The sequence below is a fragment of the Triticum dicoccoides genome, chromosome 7A, assembly GCF_002162155.2.
Source record: "Triticum dicoccoides isolate Atlit2015 ecotype Zavitan chromosome 7A, WEW_v2.0, whole genome shotgun sequence".
NCBI lineage: Eukaryota > Viridiplantae > Streptophyta > Magnoliopsida > Poales > Poaceae > Triticum > Triticum dicoccoides.
This window is the reverse complement of record NC_041392.1, coordinates 64,587,180-64,605,893: the sequence shown is the minus strand read 5'-3', so window position 1 is coordinate 64,605,893 and position 18,714 is coordinate 64,587,180.

Here is an 18,714-nt window from a genome sequence, read left to right as displayed (position 1 = left end):
CATGTGTGTTCCACCAGGGAATAGGACTGGCGCAGAATCCATCTCGGGATTTTAGCAGCAGCAGGAAGAAGAATCTTCCTTGCGATCAGAAACCAATCTCGAGCAGACCGCCAGCGCTGGACCGCGCCAATCTCCATCTGACACGCGGCGTCACGGCCTCCCTCAGGTCGTCTCGCGCTTCACGGACGAACCGCGGGTGTAGACTCGGCGGGCTGCCATTCCCTCGGCCCATTCGGGGCCCATCTTGGAGCCCATGATAGGTTCTGTCGGGTCCAGTGGACGCACTGCGCCAGAAGCGGGATCGTTAGGAGCCGGGATCTTCTACGCATATTCTGCAGCAATATGTTACAGCCTCGGCCACAGAAGATCCATGCCTGTCTCCGTCGTCTAGCGAGATTCCCTCGGGATCGGGCGCTGCAGGGGACATCGAAGGATCGGTGGAGCTGCCCCGATCAGCTGTGCATGCTCCAGGATCTTCTATGCCAGCTATTTATGTTGCTCCTTCTGAACTAGCACGTACACGGCTACAAAAGGGAGTGATCAAACCCGTAAATTACAAGCATATTACTAAATTTGGCTTAGCATGTTCAACAGGAGAACCAGTTAATCTTGAGGAAGCATTTGGTGACACGCGGTGGAAAAAGGCTATGGAGGAGGAATTTTGGCACTTCAGACAAATAAAACATGGCATTTGGTACCCCCACAGAGAGGTAAAAATTTGATCGACTGCAAGTGGGTTTACAGAATTAAGAAGAAGTCGGATGGAACTATAGACCGTTATAAGGCCAGACTCGTTGCTAAAGGTTTCAAACAAAGATATGGCGTCGATTATGAGGACACATTTAGTCCAGTTGTTAAAGCTGCTACCATCCATCTTGTCCTATCTATTGCTGTGTCCAGGGGCTGGAGTCTGAGACAGCTAGATGTGCAGAATGCGTTTCTTCATGGTGTTCTGGAAGAGGAAGTGTATATGAAACAACCACCTGGATTTGAGGACAGAAATGCACCTTTTCATGTGTGCAAACTTGACAAAGCACTGTATGGTCTGAAGCAAGCTCCGAGGGCTTGGTATTCTCGGTTGAGTTTAAAGCTACAAAAACTTGGTTTTGCTCCTTCCAAGTCTGATACTTCCTTGTTTATTTATAATAAGTCAAATACATCTATATTTGTGCTTATATATGTTGATGATATCATTGTTACAAGCTCATCAAATGAGGCAGTGACAGGGCTGCTAAAAGATCTAAACTCAGAATTTGCTCTCAAGGATTTAGGAGACTTGCACTTCTTCCTTGGCATTGAAGTGAAGAAAACTAGAGAAGGTCTTCATCTTTCTCAGGAAAAATATGCAACTGGTCGCCCTTCAGTACTTGACTCTTACACGTCCTGATATTTCCTTTGCTGTGAATAAAGTGTGTCAGTTTCTTCATGCACCTACTACAGCTCATTGGACAGCTGCAAAGCGTATCTTAAGATATGTGAAAAATGCTCCAGACATTGGCCTAACGTTCAGCAAGTCATCTTCCACACTTGTCAGTGCTTTTTCTGATTCAGACTGGGCAGGTTGTCCAGATGATAGAAGGTCAACTGGAGGATTTGCAATATTTTATGGGCCAAATTTGATCTCCCGGTATGCAAAGAAACAGGCTACTGTCTCAAGATCAAGTACAGAAGCAGAGTATAAGGCTTTGGCTAATGCTACAGCGGAAATTATTTGGGTGCAGTCTATGCTTAAGGAACTTGGTGTAAGGCAAACTCAGTCTCCATGTCTATGGTGTGACAATCTTGGCGCCACATCTTTCTGCAAATCCAGTCTTCCATGCAAGAACAAAACACATTGAGATAGACTTTCATTTCGTCAGAGAAAGAGTTGCCAACAAACAGCTGGAGATAAGATTTGTACATTCAAGGGATCATATTGCAGATGGTCTTACAAAAGCTTTGCCTACTAGAAGTTTTGAGTCATTCAAGCATAATCTCAACTTGTCAAGGTTGTGATTAAGGAAGGATGTTAAATTACGTCTTGTATCAGGACTCTAGCTACGTTTTAGTAGTTGGTTCGGACTCTTTCTAGTTTCCTTGTTCGTCTAGATCTTGTAATACTGAACCGACTCTGTATCGTGGGATCTTCTCATCTATATAACATGAATCCGTTAGCCTCGTTAGGCAAGACGTTCGATCCAAACTTTCATGCATGAGTTGTACTTCAGGCAGAGTGGACCTCTATGTTGGGATTGCCTCTAGAAAATCATGGGAAAATGAAAAATATTACATTGATAGTACTCTATCTTGATCTCTTAGTGTTTCCTATAAAAAAGATCTTAATTAGTGTCAACTTTTGCTGAGTGATCTGGTGTAAACAAACATTGCTAAATGAATAGGCATATTAATTTGTTCCACGTCTTGCTTCAGTTCTGAGGTTGAGCAAAATGCCTTGGCTGAGCGGACAACTGTAATGTACATATATATAGTATCTGTATCCTCAGCCCATTTGATGACCTAAGATAAATTTCTGAATCGAAAGAAAATACAAATCACGAGGCCTATGTGTGCTATCACTTTCCTTCAAAAACACTGATTATTATAGACTCATTATAATAATTACTTACCTTCATTTTCCCCTTGGTTTATAGACTATCTACAGACTACAGTACTACTTACATCTTACATGTTCATCGTGTTATTCCGTAGAAAAGGGATGAAGAAGATGCATCCTGCCCTCATTTTATTTCAGCAAGCTTGTCAGTTACAGGTATAACTAGCACGGTGGTCTTCAAAATACTTGCAAATTTAAAATTTGGCATGGAATTATTTTTTAGTACCTCCACCTGTAGATATCAGCATGTTTGAGCTCACTGGCATCTAAGACCGCAATTATCTAACTTTCCATTTATCCTTTGCAGGTGTAGCCCTTTCAGGGTCTTGTATGCATCGGCACGGGTGTTTTCTCGAGAAAAAGCAAGTAGGGCCTGACTGAGTTGATTTTTACACAGGTGTGCAAAATGGCTACTTTCAGTTTCTACAACTGCTTTAGTAGTTTCTTCAAGTTAGATACAAGGAAATTCACATATCAACTTGTTTAAGTCTTAACACACTGCTTTCACGGACACAACACATATTATGCTGGCTGTTTAACTTTTCAACTCCTCTTTAGATTTTAAATTTGAAGGTGTCCAGTCAATACTTTTATATGTCAAGGAATCATTGGGCTTATATGGCCTTTGCCTCCAAATGAACAAGATTGTAATTTGTAAGAAGCTGCCCAAGGATATTATTGGAAATTTATTTAGGCTGAGATTCGTTCTTGGATATAAGTTGCTTCTTTTACTTGTAAAACAAATGCTGTGATTAGTACTTTTTCTCCAAAACCTTGATAAAAGAGTCGTTAACTAAAGTTGTATTCCTATATTAGTCGCCTTTCACAGTGATATGCTGCTCCTTCCATAGTTTACAGTGTTTACTACCGTTTGGAGTAAAGAAAGTCACAAAAACATGGGTGCTAGTGCTACTGATGTTTCTGTGTGCCAATCATAGTTGCGAAGTTATAACATTATCCTGATGCACTGTACTACGTTTCTTGCAGATTCTGATGCATGGCAACAAAAAGGATTGACGTTTTGATCAACCTGGCGAATAGGAAGGAAGATAAGAGTTGCGAATAGCAAGGATATTTCAATATGGATCGAGTTGATCTTACGTGTACTGTCAATGTTACAGCTCTTGCCTGTTCATGCCTCACACGAACCCTGTTCTTAAAAAGGAAAAAAATAGTACATCCCAGCTCATCCAGCGCGTGAGCCACTGAGAATCAAAATCCCCACCTGAATGCAATACAGTATGACGCATAAGCGCTGTGTTATCTCAACAAGGGAGGAATCTTACGCTACAGCAATATTCTAAGACCATGTGTATATAGCAAAATGGTATCGCTGGTATCCCTAGAACCACAGCTAGTGCGGTTGTGTCATAGTTGCTCCAAAATCGATCATACAATCAGTACCAAGACAAGATTTTCTCCCTCAACAGCATATTTCAAGTAGCATACTTCGCCTTCATCATTCACTTCTTAACCCATGGACCTCCAACGAACCTCGGGTTCGGGTTGCGGTTCCTCTTCCCTTCCAGGATGAGGTCCTGACTTGTATGCGAAACAGCATCTTCACCATCTTCAGAGTCTGTATCAGATGAATCACTGCCACTCGTTCCAGCCCCTGCATCAGATGCTCTCGGTCCCTGGTCTTCATCTTGGTTTCCTCTAGGCCTCACCAACTGAATCTCTGGCATGTACACAACCTGTGCTGCCGGTGCTGGTTGGCAACATACCATCCAAGCCAAGAACCCACCGAACACAGCAGCCAGTATCCAGGCAACATAACCTGACACCTTGGCGGTCTTGCAACCGTCTGTCTTGGGTGTCATCTGAGGCGATGTGCACTCAGCTGTTTCCTTCTCATCGTATGACCGATCACATGGGTTGTCGAGAGCCTTGTTTAAGTAGATTGACGCGCCACATCTGGCCAGCAGCTGCGCCATGTTGCTGATGTTGAAAAGCGGCGACATCCCAAAGGCAGCCTCCTCCTTCACCAAGCAGTAGCAGGAGGGCCTTCCAACAGTGCCGACAGCGACCGCGCAGCAGGCCTCAATTGGCATTGGAGCGTTGACAGGCTCGCGGCAATTGATTACCAGTTCTCTCGCCACTTCCTTTGGCGTGCAGCCAATCACAGAATCTGCAAGTAAATTTCAATCAGTGACAAGATATGCATCCACAGTTGTAGATAGCATCAAAGGGATGAGAATTAATGTTGGCAGGTCTAGCTAAGAGTCTGAACAGACTTCTTGAAGCAACTGAATATAAAAAAAAACTAGTAGTTGATTGTGGAGATAAAGCAGTTCAGGCGTTCGCTCTGCGGTACTAGGATGTTGCTCGGAAAATAAAACTAGTACAAGTAGATGAAATACGAGAGGAATCTGTTGAGGAACCAACACAGCCTATAACTTGACAGAGTTAGTAAATCAGTATGGTGAAGAAGAATCTACTCAACAATGAACTACAACTGATTTCAGAAGACACGCAAGGCGACAAACACATGCATCCATGTGCGATATGGCCGCCGTATGAACTAGACCAATGCTGTACAAATGGAATGGCATGTAACAAAAAAATTCTTGAGAAAATCGATCTAATCTTAAACACACGTCACAAACATTGCCCGGAATGTATAGCTAACATTCCCACACTTGCTGCAATGCAAATTTTGCTGCAATGCAAACTAACATGAGAAACTCAGGTCCTAGTGGAGTTCCCAAATATCACAAGTTCACAACACTGCAGAAATCTCCATCCACAGGCAGCTGTAAATATCAAACAGGAGGAATGATAATGTGTGATGCACCAAATGTAGGATCCTACACCTCAGTTGTGTGCTGTCTTCATTACAATTGTTTTGAAGTTAGATATGCATAGAGTTGAGTGCAACTATTATACATGTTATCCTGCCAAGTGTATACATGTGTGCACGTTCTATTCCAACTCAATTAAAACTTTCAGAAGCCCGAGAGCGCTGGCGGATTAGTCAGATCATGATTGACTAAGCGCAATGAAAATTAGCCATAGTTGGGGGCTGTAGTTCAGTTAGGAGAATTGAGCTTATACTGGGTGTCAGTGGGTGTGCAGGGCACTCGTTGGTCACAGCGAGATGACACTCCTGTGATGATCTCCTAGCTTGTACAAAAGTACGGGATTGCTTGGAGAGTATTGATTGTGGTGGGCGGGTGGGTTTAAATCCAAACCCTGACCCACTGAGGAATCCGGATTTTGCAAAATTTCTGAGGTCACTAGCCCAGGATCTGGAGTGTCCTATGGGTTTTTAGGCTCAACACTTGATTCTGTGTTCGGGGGACAGATGGTCTCTTCTCGAAGACAGGTGTCCGGCTCGCAGGGCTCGGAGACCCGAACATAGTTTGTTTTCAGCATAGGAGGAGCAGTATCCTCAACTTGCTCTTCCATAACAGTCACCAGGTGGGTGACAGGTGGGGATCTGATTTCCCTCTGATCGGGTTTAAGCCCGATCAGATCATAATCTGTTGTGACCCCTAGGGCAGCGATGCGATCTAGCAGTTCGTTTAAAGACGAGATATCTGCTGGATCCATCTTATCGATGCTTTCGGGGTTGATGCAGCGATGGTTTTTGGCAATCTGGGGGACCGCTTTGGGCTTGACGGCCGGGCGGGCACCTATGGTGAAACTGCCGATCTGGAGGATCTGCCCGGGAACTAGGGCCCTTCCAGAGGTGATCTTGCCGTCGATGACAAGGCGAGCCATCGATCCTTCTATCGACAACATAGAGGAACTCTCAATGAAAGCACCAATGTCGGTGTCAAAACCGGCCGATCTCGGGTAGGGGGTCCCGAACTGTGCGTCTGAGGATCGAAGGTAACAGGAGGCAGGGGACACGATGTTTACCCAGGTTCGGGCCCTCTTAATGGAGGTAATACCCTACTTCCTTCTTGATTGACTTTGATGAGTATAGGGGTTACAAGAGTTGATCTACCTCGAGATCATAATGGCTAAACCCTAGATGTCTAGCATGTGATTGTGATTATGATTGTCTCTATGGACTAAACCCTCCGGTTTATATAGACACCGGAGGGGCCTAGGGTTGTACAGAGTCGGCTTACAGAGAAAGGAATCTTGATATCCGAACGCCAAGCTTGCTATCCACGCAAAGGAGAGTCCCATCCGGACACGGGGGAAAGCCTTCTATCTTGTATCTTCACGGCCCACTAGTTCGGCCCACATCACATAGGCCGACCATCCGAGGACCCCTTAATCTAGGACTCCCTCACCCTGTTCACCGGTGCTCGGCTCCCTTGAGCCTGGGTGGGAGAGGAAAGGGTTCCCCTTCCCAGCAACAGATCCGTGGCAGCTCAGTGAGCACCAGGGCCATATCCCTCGCATCCGTGCATGCTCTGTTTCCCTGTTGTTCGCTGCAAGCTCGCTGCTTCTTCAGCTCCGATGTGCCATTTCCTGCAGCTTACTCTCTTCTTGTTTGGACACCGGCGGTTTGTGCTTAAATGCCCAGTGAGGTATGCGCGTTGCTGCGACACGGATGCGTACAAATGTTCTGTGTCTGCAACCCCAAGATCGTGCCTTTCCTTGTTCTAGGGTTAACTCATCCTTCGCTCGACGGTGCGGCATCCTTTGAGCCAAGCCGAGGGGGTAGGGTCCCTCTTCGGCGAGGGAGAAGGAAGGTGTGGTATATTTCCGGTCTCTAGTGCAGGAGTTTTGGCATCTTTGTGGCCAAGGCGGTCAGCAATGCCATTGTCGCTGATGTTTTCTTTGGCGCCGGTGTTTCGAGCTTCAAGGGCGGTCCTTTCTTCAAGCGGTTCTTCATCTCTAACTAGTTTAGGTGCTTTTAGTTTGGGACTGTTGTAAGCTGTGTTCTTCAGCACCCATGTATCTTTGGGCTGCTCGTGTTTTATTTTCTTTGTAAGTGGCATTGGGCTGGCACTTGTTGGCTGTAATACCTGGCCGGTTGATGACTTTGTTAATTCAAAGTCGGGCTCATCCTCCATATGTACATTAAGTCGTATATATCCGGGGGACCGGCATTGCTTGGAGAGTATTGATTGTGGTGGGCGGGTGGGTTTAAATCTGAACCCTGGCCCACTGAGGAATCCGGATTTTGCAAAATTTCTGAAGTCACTAGCCTAGGATCTGGAGTGTCCTGTGGGTTTTTAGGCTCAACACCTGATTATGTGTTCAGAGGACAGATGGTCTCTTCTCGAAGACGGGTGTCCGGCTCGCAGGGCTCGGAGACCCGAACATAGTTTGTTTTAAGAATAAGAGGAGCAGTATCCTCAACTTGATCTTCCATAACGGTCACCTGGTGGGTGACAGGTGGGGATCTGATTTCCCTCTGATCGGTTTTAAGCCCGATCAGATCATAATCTGTTGTGACCCCTAGGGCGGCGATGCAATCTAGCAATTCGTTTAAAGACGAGATATCTGCTGGATCCATCTTCTCAATGCTTTCGGGGTTGATGCAGAGATGGTTTTTGGCAATCTGGGGGACCGCTTTGGGCTTTACGGCCGGGCGGGCGCCTATGGTGAAACTGCCGATCTGGAGGATCTGCCCGGGAACTAGGGCCCTTCCAGAGGTGATCTTGTCGTCGATGACAAGGCGAGCCATCGATCCTTCTATCGACAACATAGAGGAACTCTCAATGAAAGCACCAATGTCGGTGTCAAAACCGGCCGATCTCGCGTAGGGGGTCCCGAACTGTGCGTTTGAGGATCGAAGGTAACAGGAGGCAGGGGACACGATGTTTACCCAGGTTCGGGCCCTCTTAATGGAGGTAATACCCTACTTCCTGCTTGATTGACTTTGATGAGTATAGGGGTTACAAGAGTTGATCTACCTCGAGATCATAATGGCTAAACCCTAGATGTCTAGCATGTGATTGTGATTATGATTGTCTCTACGGACTAAACCCTCCAGTTTATATAGACATCGGAGGGGCGTAGGGTTGTATAGAGTCGGCTTACAGAGAAAGGAATCTTCATATCCGAACGCCAACCTTGCTATCCACGCAAAGGAGAGTCCCATCCGGACACGGGGGAAAGCCTTCTATCTTGTATCTTCACGGCCCACCAGTCCGGCCCACATCACATAGGCCGACCATCCGAGGACCCCTTAATCTAGGACTCCCTCACCCTGTTCACCGGTGCTCGGCTCCCTTGAGCCTGGGTGGGAGAGGAAAGAGTTCCCCTTCCCGGCAACAGATCCATGGCAGCTCAGTGAGCACCAGGGCCATATCCCTCGCATCCGTGCATGCTCTGTTTCCCTGTTGTTCACTGCAAGCTCGCTGCTTCTTCAGCTCCGATGTGCCATTTCCTGCAGCTTACTCTCTTCTTGTTTGGACACCGGCGGTTTGTGCTTAAATGCCCAGTGAGGTATGCCCGTTGCTGCGACATGGATGCGTGCAAATGTTCTGTGTCTGCAACCTCAAGATCGTGCCTTTCCTTGTTCTAGGGTTAACTCATCCTTTGCTCGACGGTGCGGCATCCTTGAGCCAGGCCGAGGGGGTAGGGTCCCTCTTCGGCGAGGGAGAAGGAAGGTGTGGTATCTTTCCGGTCTCTAGTGCAGGAGTTTTGGCATCTTTGTGGCCAAGGCGGTCAGCAATGCCATTGTCGCTGATGTTTTCTTTGGCGCCGGTGTTTCGAGCTTCAAGGGCGGTCCTTTCTTCAAGCGGTTCTTCATCTCTAACTAGTTCAAGTGCTTTTAGTTTGGGACTGTTGTAAGATGTGTTCTTCAGCACCCATGTATCTTTGGGCCGCTCGTGTTTTATTTTCTTTGTAAGTGGCATTGGGCTGGCACTTGTTGGCTGTAATACCTGGCCGGTTGATGATTTGTTAATTCAAAGCCGGGCTCATCCTCGAGCCTTCGTTCTAAAAAAACCCAGTTATGATTAGATTCCCTTTTGTGATTGAAAATAATAATATCATGCAAATTAGTGAAACAAGAAAAAAAATGTATGACAAGGTAAAGCAGGTCTAAATGACCTGTTGCATGATCGGTTGCAGATTGTTGCATGGCGAGTTCAAGAAGCCTAAGTCTTCTCTTACATCTCCCACTCCGACCTACTAATCCATAAGGTAAAAGGTAAAAAGATGCAGTCTCCAAAACAAAGCACAATGAAGATAGTATGAAGTACACAAAAACAAAAATCATGAAGCAAAGATACCAAAAAGAACATACCAACATCAGTAGAAGAAGGAATCACTTACACAACCGAAGCAACACGAACAACCGCACCCGAAGCACCGTCCATCTCAGAATCTGCTACAACAGAAACACAACATCAAAAATGCTGAAACCTCCCACACAAACAAAAAGCTCAAGAAATTAAGACAAAAAAATTGCACATACCAACACGTTTCTTGCCCCTCCGTCCAACTAAAATAACGGAAAAAATAAATAAGCAAAGACCATATAGAAGACCCACAATCCCAACAACTCAAACAACAAAAAGCAGAAACACGGCACCTTCAGATCGGAAAGCACCCCCTCTGGATGGATGCAGCGCATCGCTAAGCTCACACCTCACAAGCAGACGCACAACTCAATACAGTTGACTTAATAGGCAAAATCAACCACAGCAGCAAAAACAAAAAAACATAGAAAAGACAACTATCTAACCAAGCAAATGTAGCCGGCGCAACACCCGCCTCCTCAATCGATTCTGCCGGCACACCTCAACAGGAACGGCCATAAGAGACTAATCCATGTCTGCGATAACAGAGAACCTGATACAAAATCAAAAAAAAAATGAGCAATGAACAAAGCAAAACCGCAGAAGAACACCAATCCCCTCATATCAACATTGCCGCAGCAACATAAATGCAACATACAGTTGAGTAAAACATCTACAAAACAGCAACTCAAACCCACACACGTGAAAACCAATTCCAACAACTTCCAGTTCAAGAAATTCGAAAACCAACAAATATAAAGTTAAGAAATCAACTTTCCTAACTGATTAAATGAACAAAACAATCCAAATAAAGCACAGAACATAGAACCCCAAAGACTGGCGTTAACATATAAATATGGTACGAAATAAGAACATATCGTTATTTTTTACATCATGAACCTGACCAAATGCTTCTGAAAACATACTATCTAACTCAGGCAAAGCAAAAGATAATTATATAGCAAAATAAATCAACACATCCCTAGCGAAAGATTTCCATCTCTCATTAAAAATAAACCTTATACACGCCTACAGAAACGCCAATAATGTATATATTAAAAACAAACCAAACTTTCCCAATATATAGAGGACAAAAAGCAGTTATGCAAGAACACTCAAATAAATCCAAGTGATGAGAAGAACATACTTTACTCATAGCAACAAAGCTCCCACCAGAAAGTAAACGCAAACTAGAGAAGCAAATAGCAGCAATGTACATCTAACATTAACCACAGATTCGCATAAACATCCACAAGCAGGACCCGCAAAGTAAGTAAAACAACGTCACTACTGAAAAATAAAATGACTGACACTATAACTCCATTGAGCCAAACCACTGAACACACCTCGTACAAACATGGCTAGAACCTCAAATCCCCAGAACAGAAAGAAAGAAAAAAGACTTAAAGTACGCATTGAACTAATCATATATTTTTTAAAGGAAGTTTAATACAAGCAGAACGCCACACATCTATACCTACTAATAAATCAAGGTGAGTTTCGCCGATTTTTTCATCCGTTCACCGTCAAAATTTATTTTTTTATCCGAGGTGGTACTAAATTTTTGTGCGTCCATCTGTATTTTTAGCAATCACGGATTTCGTACTCGGCCCGCACATGATGTGGCCCAGTAAAGCCAGCCCACTTATTTGCCTGCCCATGTAGCTTCAAAAAGCCTATTTCTCGCCCTGGGCAGTAGATTTGCACGGGGCGCCCAAGACTGGGCTGCCCCGTTTTGTTTTTTCGTCCAAAATTATTTTTATTTTTACCTTATTTCGTAATTCAAAATTTTCAAAAAAGTTTATAATCTTAATTTTTGTAAAAGTTTCAAAAAATATTTGAATTAGAATATTGTGTTCGCGTTTTCAAAAATATTTGGAACATTAATTCATTTTCCCGTTCCGGTTTTTTTTCAAACTAAGAAATATTCCAAAATAGTGTGTGATTTAAAAAATGTATTTTAAAAATGTTCTAAAAATGAAATATATTATTCTTTTAGTAATATGTTCATAAATTCAAAATAATGTCTGAGTTTAAGAACACATTTTGCTCTGAATGTTGAAAATGTGTTCAGTTTTCAAAAGCCGGCCAAAAATAAAAAAAATGTTAGATTTTTGATAGAAGGTTTTTGTGTTCAAAAAATGATATTATTTCAAAAAAAGCATGCTTTTTAAAAAAATGAATGGAACATTAAAAGCATTGTTCGTAATTTCAAAAAATGCTCATGTTTCAAAGAATATTCGGCAATTCATATTTAAAATAAAATCAAAAAGTATTTTATATCCAACGTTGCAATATGTTCTTAAATATGCACGCTGGCCATTGGTTAGTAGTAGGCGTTTGTTGCCGTGGCTAGCGGCACGTGGTCCGGTCTTTAAGGTCATGTGTTTCAGTGTTCCACACGTCGTTTTTTGGATTATAGCTCGTGCCTTGCAAATACAGGTTATTTCGGTGCCTGCCAGTGGGCTGGCCCAGACGCGAACTGTTGTGCGTCCCACGCGCTATTTGACGCAACTAGCGTCATATAGTAGCTCCCACACGGCTGCCCTAAGAAAAAAAAAATGTGTATAGATTTTGTTTCGTCCATTCAACACTTAGCTCCCCAATTTTTTCGGTTGTCCCCCAGGTGTGCCAAACTGGATCTACCACACATTTCTTTTTCTGTAGGACGGACGAGCAAAAAAAGAGGAGCCCAAGGGGATTGAACTATGGACCTTCCCTATTGTGCCCACGGATAAAACCAACTCAGCTAGCCTGCAATTACGATAGGAACAGTCTCATCTTGAAATTTTATATTAAATAACACCAGTTTTTATATGTCCATAAGTTGTCTAGAAATAAGAAAGTTATGTGAGAATAAGGAGGTTGTTTCGAGAATTATGAGCAGAACGAAGGAACTTGCCAATAAAAGACAATATGCTGGAGATAACTTGCACGTGCCATGTTGGTTGGCTATAATGGGATAGCAACTCCAAATTTTTTCATCAGAAAGCGAGTGCCCGAAAAGCTAAGAACCGCATTGTGCTTTTACAGCGGGGAGATGGTACTATTTGCACCGAAGGTCATGAGATGGAATCCATGGCCACAAGTTTTTATGAAAATCTATACGCTTCCGAGAACACTGTTGGGATAGAAGAAGTTTTGTCTCATATACCTGTGAAGGTTGATGGACAAATGAACAGTAAGCTAAACGCGCCGTACAGTAAAAAAGAGGTGAAAACGGCGTTGTTCCAAATGTTTCCCACTAAGGCACCTGGCCCTGATGGATTTCCTGCTCACTTTTTTCAGCGACATTGGGATCTATGTGGTGATGAGGTGACCGATATAGTGCTGCGTGTTCTGAGTGGAGTTGATTCACCGGAGGAGATAAACAAAACGTTCATTGTATTAATTCCCAAGATAGCAAGTCCAAAAAATTTAGGACAGTTTCGACCGATCAGTCTCTGCAATGTGATCTTTAAGATTGCATCGAAGGTATTGGCTAACCGGCTCAAACTCATTCTCCCTGATATCATCTCCGAAGAACAATCTGCATTTGTACCAGGCCGTCTTATTACTGACAACTTTATTTCTGCCTATGAGTGTCTGCATTATATGAAGACCAGGAAAGTGAAGGGAAATAAATTTTGTGCTTTGAAACTAGATATGATGAAGGCGTATGATAGGTTGGAGTGGTCATATTTGAGAGCTGTCATGCTGAAACTAGGGATCAGTACCCGCTTTACCGACACTGTTATGAGGTGTGTAACTTCTGTGTCGTTCTCAGTCATGTTTAATGGTGGGCGTTTGGATGAGTTCCGACCAACACGAGGTATTCGACAGGGTGATCCGATTTCTCCCTATTTATTTTTGCTGGCTGCGGAGGGACTCTCTTGTCTGCTCAAGACCTCTAACCCAGCTGAGAGCATTCATGGGATCACTGTCGCCCCAGGTGCACCGCAAGTTAACCATCTACTTTTTGCGGATGACAGTCTCTTATTTTTTGATGCCACTCCGGAGATGGCTATGAGGGTTGAATCTATTTTACAAAAATATTGTGCAGCGTCGGGTCAACGCATAAACAAGGACAAATCCTCAATATTTTTCAGCAAGGGATGCTCTGACATGATGACGCAGGAGATCAAACAAACGTTGGATGTCCAGAATGAGAAGCTTTCAGGAAAGTACTTGGGCCTGCCTTCTGATGTGGGCAGAACGAAGGAGGGCTCATTTAAGTATCTCAAGGATAGAATCTGGAAACAAGTTCAAGGATGGATGGAGAAAGCACTGTCTGTAGGTGGGAAGGAGGTTCTCATAAAATCTGTCGCTCGGGCAATTCCAACATACTCTATGGCATGCTTCAAGCTTCCACGAGGGCTCTGTCAATATATTAATGGTCTGTTACGGAAATTCTGGTGGGGATCAAAGAAAGGAGAAAGAAGGACAGCATGGGTATCTTGGGATGTAATGTCACAACCTAAGTATATGGGAGGCATGGGATTCCGTGATATAGAGCTTTTTAACTTAGCGTTGTTGGCACGTCAAGCATGGCGTCTCCTACAAGAACCACTTTCCCTAAGTGCTCGGATCCTCAAGGCTGTGTATTACCCAGCGTGCTCGGTACTAGATGCTGAACTTGGTAAAAATCCATCGCAAGTGTGGCGATCTATAGTAGAAGGGAGAGACACCCTGAAACTCGGGCTTATCAAAAGGATTGGAACAGGAGATGGTACCCATATATGGCATGATAATTGGATCCCTCGCGATTTCAAATTGCGCCCGGTGTGTCCAAAGGCGCCTAACCCCCCACAGATGGTTTCGGAATTAATTGATCATGCCTCGGCTTCGTGGGACATTCAGTTACTTGAGGAGCATTTTTATGACATGGACAAGGCAGAAATCCTAAACATCCCTCTTAGCTCTAAGGTACAAGCAGACTTCTGGTCTTGGCACTATGATAAGAGGGGCCTTTTTAGTGTACGTTCGGCTTACAGGCTCCTGGCAGCCACAAAGGAGCAGCGGACTGATTGGCTTGAGGGCAACCCTGGACACTCAAATATTGGCGCGGACAGGCGCTCTTGGTCAAAATTGTGGGGCGCCACGATTCCATCAAAAATCAAAGTTTTTGCATGGCGACTTGCTAAAACGTCCATCCCCACAGGCGAAGTCCGAAAACACAGGAAGATGGCAGACTCGGCTGAATGCTCGATTTGTCATGCGGCTCTAGATACATGGCGTCATTCTCTCTTTGACTGCCGGCTTGCAAGGTGCGTCTGGGCGCTGGCCGACGAGGAGCTTACGGATGTGCTTATCTCTAATCGTACTGATGATGCAAAGGTTTGGATGTTGTGGTTAATTGACACACTACCGATAGCTGATCTTGCGCGAGCACTAGTCACTATATGGGCGATCTGGTGGGCACGCCGACGAGCTATCCATGATGACCAGTTCCAAAGTCCCATGAGCACTCATTTGTTCATTCAGAAATACTTAGAGGATCTGGAGCTGGCTTCTGCACTCAAAACTAATCAGCCCCAGGCCCTGCATGCAAAGGCGAGGGGTATGCATGCAATTTCCATAGGCATGCATGGAACGCATATGACAGAAACAGTTCCCACAGGCCCCTGCTGGCTGCAACCTGATGCTCACGAGTTCAAAATGAACGTGGATGCCGGCCTGGCTAGGAACGGCTCAAAGGGGGTTGCAGCGGTAATATGCAGGGACAAGAGTGGCAAATACATGGGCGCCTCAGCCGTCGTCTTTGAGGGGCTCGTCGATCCTGCGACACTTGAAGCCCAAGCGTGCAAGGAGGCTATGGATTTGGCTACAGATCTTCATCTCGACTCGTTGTGTATTGCTTCAGACTGCCTAGAAGTGGTGGCCAATATCACATCTGAGACCACCTGCCGGTACGCGACTATCTTACGAGAGATCAACTTTCAACGGAGTTTGTTCCGAGATGTTAAATTTATCCATGAGTATCGTCAGTTTAATGTTGAGGCCCATAACCTCGCCAAAGCGGCATCCTCTCTCTCTACCGGGCGCCATGTTTGGCTCTTAGATTTGCCCGAGATTATTTGTATCCCTATGAACATTTGCAATTAATAAAAGGGTGCCGTGTCTCAAAAAAAAAAGCTAGCTTGCAATTACGATAGGAACAGTCTCATCTTGAAATTTTATACTAAATAACACCAGTTTTTATATGTCCATAAGTTGTCTAGAAATAAGGAAGTTATGTGAGAATAAGAAGGTTGTTTCGAGAATTATGAGCAGAACGAAGGAACTTGCCAATAAAAGACAATATGCTGGAGATAACTTGCACGTGCCATGCTGGTTGGCTATAATGGGAAAAAATTATGGGCACGTGCTAATAAAAGAGAATATGCTGGTTTTGCTCTAATTAATAAAATTTATGGGCACGTGAGTGCAGTTGAAGAAAATAAACCCTGAGAATGATGGGACGTTCATGCCTGGTTATGCGCTACTTATGCTAATGAAACATAATTTATGCGCTGCAATTAGTAATCCGTCCGGTTACGTCGTCGTATGAGAAAGTGGTCGAAGTAACCGTGCCTTGAAGGTCGCCCACCGCCCAGCAACCAAATGAAGATGGAACCACAACTCCGAGACAGAGGTTGACCCGGAGGAAAAAAAGGTACAAGTTGGGTGGTCGCCGCCGCGTTGACTAACCCCACCACTATGAAGATCTCACGGGCCAAACATGACTCGTGGGAAGACCGCAGCTCCTCGCTCGGTCACTCACCGTCGTGGAAATCGTTTTTATAAACACAACAATTATATTTTTCGCCGCTTGTTGAAAAAACAATTATCTCCCAGTTGCAACGCACGGGCATATGTGCTAGTATATTCAAAGCCAATTACTTGTATGAGTATCACATAAAAACATTAACTCTATTCCCGCATCCACCATTTGCTCTCTCATCATGCCGTCAGAATCACACATGGCCGAACAAAACCACACGCCTAGCAGCCCAGAAGGTAAGCTCCTTCAGACCGACGTCGGAGATGGACAAACCAATGTCGATTAAATCCCAGATGCACCTACGAACCCACATATGGCGCCTCGACAACTAAAGGCATGCAATCCCCACATCGACCAAACTCCACCCAACAGACCCCCGCCGCCCTATCCTCACACAAAAATCAAAAATCCCTTCCCCTAAAAAAAATCACATTCACATCCATAGTCCACCCAAGCATACAACATTATCACACAAGCAACACAATAATCAGTATACAAAGGAACTGAAATAGAAAGGGAAGAAATCAGACCCTTAAACGCAGCACAGGAAGCCAAAGAAGCATAGGAAATCCGCAAGCGGCCGCCAACCTCCACGCCTCCACCCACCCAGCAGATCACAGAGACCGACCCTATCCCCCAAGAGAACAACTAACGCAGCCAACAAGAACACCACCGCCCTCCTGCGAACCGAAGGCAAGGGCACGCCCCCACAGCTGCCGCCGTCGCCTATACAATCGCCAAAATGAACGCGAGAACAAAATGAGGAAGCGGTATGCACGCTAAAATATGCCTCACACGCCACCTCACCTTAACAAGCCCATTTAGAACCGACATCCCCAAAATCGGGCCCATTTACTACCTATACACAGCCCCGACGCACATCACAATTTCATTTCCTCGGATCATAGTATTTGTAGTGATTTGAACACATCCGGTCAGAGTCGCCGCAACTCAAACGACTGGTGCTGCAAATACAGGAGAAAATATTCTCTTTTCCAATAAGTTTGTAGCAGGCCCGCGATGCACAAAAAAGTTGTAAAAATTGTACCAAACCTGCAATTGTCCAGCAAGCACCTTTTGGCCAATAAACTAAGACACATGAATTGGATGTGGCATATATTTCAATTAATCGTCATTCATAATTTATAAATACTAGTCACGGCTTGTGAGAATGTCCAATGAAAGAATCACACAAACTAATGCTAGAAAGGTAGTCACCGTCGCATGCTCTATAATGTAAGCCTTGCTGTTGCATTGCTCAACAACAGGAGTTTTGACCAAACCGACAAACCAAGCGAACTTCGCTGCTGCCAGCAGATTTACGCATAACAGAGAAGAAGTATAAGTTCAGCATATTCCCACCTCCTTTTTCTTCCTTTTCCTCCTCCTCCTCCTCTCTTCCTTTTTTGCTGCTACCGGTGACAGGCCAAACACCGGGAGGACCAAGGTGCCCGTGCTACAACCATGGTGCCCTGGAGGAGCTGCAACCACGACACTAGGAAGAGTTGCAAACGGCGTTTTTCCGTTCTACAACCATGGACACAAAAAGCTACATCCAGACATCCAGTAGATAAAAAAGCTTCAACCAGACAACGGAATACAGTACAAGTTACAACCGTTTGATAAAAAGCTTCAACCCGCAGATGAAAAAGCTTCAACTAGAGAATAAGAAATCTTCCTTGACGACGGCCATGGCGTCTCCCCATTTTTTTGCTGCAACCCCAGCGATATAGAAAGCTTCAACCGGCCTTGCAAAAAGCTTCAACTGCGAGGCTACGACGAGCGGCGACGGCGGAGCTGCATCGGCGCACGGTGGTCGAGGATGCTACCACAAACGTTTGGTTTTGCTACAACCGAGGAAGACGACGTACCTGTGGGAGGGAGATCCAACGGTGATACTGCACGCAATCGTGTGGCTGCAGGCCGGCCGGCCGAAATTGGGGCCGGCGCGCCCGCGCAGATCATTGCCCAAAAACAGTTCTGCTCTCTTCAAGTTTCAAACTCACGTGCTTCCGTTCACGTACTACTTTCGCTAGCCACTCGAGCCATTTGCCATTAGTGATCTGTAACCGCGCCAATCTATAATGACAATGTCACTACCCTATTTATTGCACGAAACCACCTAATGTATCACTTTTTTGAATTACTAAAAAATCGAGAATTTAAAAAGTTCACTAAAAATCTAGTGAATGGTTACCAATCATTGAAAAAAGTTCATC